A 1,766-nucleotide genomic window follows, 5' to 3' on the forward strand; every position below is an offset into this window, starting at 1 on the left:
CTTGATGGACATTCATCAAACACATGATCTTCACTACAATAAGCAAACGATAGTTTGATTGATTTTATCTCATGGAAGGTAGTAGGTAATTTAATTATTTTAATCATATTAGCCAAAGAAGACATTTGGGCTATCAGCGAAGTGACTGCGTCCAACTCCATAGTACCAATAACTCTCTTCCCTCTCAGTTCTTACTGTAGGATATTGATAATCATTGTTGGCAATCCATTCCAAAATTTGATATGCTTCTTTATAAGATCTATCCAAAAAAGTACCATTGGCAGAAGCATCAATTACCATCCTCGTATATGTATTCTACCAATTATAGAATATCTTCATCTGAGTCCAACATTGAAATCCATGCATTGGACATTTCCGCATTAAGTCTTTAAATTGTTTCCAAGCTTCATATAGTGTTTCATCCTCTAATTTTTGAAAAGATGTGATGTCATTTCTAAGCTTGGCATTCATATTTAGGGGATTATACCATGGCAAAATTTTTTGGCAAAGATTATTCCATGACGCCACTATTCCCGATGGTAAAGCATTTAGTCATGCTCTCGCATGATCTCTTAAAAAATATGGAAACAACTTAAGTCATAGAGCGTCTTTAGGAACACCCTGTTGCTTAAATGAGTCACAAACCTCTAAAAAAAGTTGTAAATGCAATTTTGGATCTTCAATGGCAGTCCACCAAACTTTCTTACTGTTTGCAACATCTGAAACATTCTCGATTTTAGCTCAAACTACTGAGCCTGTATTTGTGGCCTAATTATCCTTAGATTCATGTCATGCAAGATTGGCACAACCTCCTTTCGAATTGGTCTATCTTGATCATCTATCACCATAAAAACATGAGGATTGGCACCTTGACCATCCAAATTATCATTCATACTAGGTATATATAACAACCCGGTTTAGACTCTAGTCAGAATAGTTGTTTTGGGACCACAAATCCGAGTTAAAAAATATTATATTATTTTCTGTGCTTATAATATGTGAATTGATATCTATGAAAGTGTCTAGCTATTTGTTAAAAGTACTTAAGTGATATGTCTTATTAAAGGAGAGGTCTTTATGTTGTAATTTGTCCATTGATAGTGAGAATGGACATAAATGGTCATTAAAATAACGGTTTTTAAATGGTTTGTTAAATGGGTAAAATGGTAAAATGTACATTGATGTTAATTAAATTAAAACAAAAGCAAAATTCATCCATTTTCATTTATTCTTTTCCAAAAATACAAGGAAAAAGAAAAGAAAAAGAGTCCTAGGGTTCGATTAAGGAAACTGATGATTTAGGTATGTGTTTTAATTTGTTTTTGATAATTTCTACATTTTTGTGATCGTTGCTTAGTAATCTTTCAAGCCCATGCTTCAATTTCTAAATTTGATTATGGATTTAAGATGTGCCATTGTTTATAATGTGAGTTTTATGAAGTTTGATGATAGAAAATGAAAGATATGCGTTAGATTACTATGTTTTGTATTGGGATTTTTGATGGATTTGAGTATTTTGGACTAAATTGGGAAAATGAGAAATTGAGGGGTTAAAATGTGAAATAAATTAAATATGTGGGCTTATATGAACTAAAGAAAAATTTTGCTAGGCATGTGTGAAAGGAAATTATGCATATTTTGTGATTTTATGAAATAGGGACTAAAATGTTAAAATGTGAAAATGTGAAAATGTGAGGGCTAATTTGTAAAATTCCCTAAATATGTGTTTGTGGATTGATTTGAATAAATGTGAGACTGAATAAGTC

General features: G+C 31.6%; 1 non-coding gene across 1 annotated transcript; it reads left to right on the top strand.

The window, feature by feature from the left end:
• The first annotated feature begins 355 nt into the window (after window positions 1–355).
• LOC128292388 (small nucleolar RNA R71) lies at window positions 356–462 on the top strand. Its single transcript, XR_008282373.1, has one exon. It is a non-coding gene; the product is annotated as a small nucleolar RNA R71 (small nucleolar RNA).
• The last annotated feature ends 1,304 nt before the right edge of the window (window positions 463–1,766 follow it).

This window comes from Gossypium arboreum, chromosome 4, assembly GCF_025698485.1.
Source record: "Gossypium arboreum isolate Shixiya-1 chromosome 4, ASM2569848v2, whole genome shotgun sequence".
Lineage (NCBI taxonomy): Eukaryota > Viridiplantae > Streptophyta > Magnoliopsida > Malvales > Malvaceae > Gossypium > Gossypium arboreum.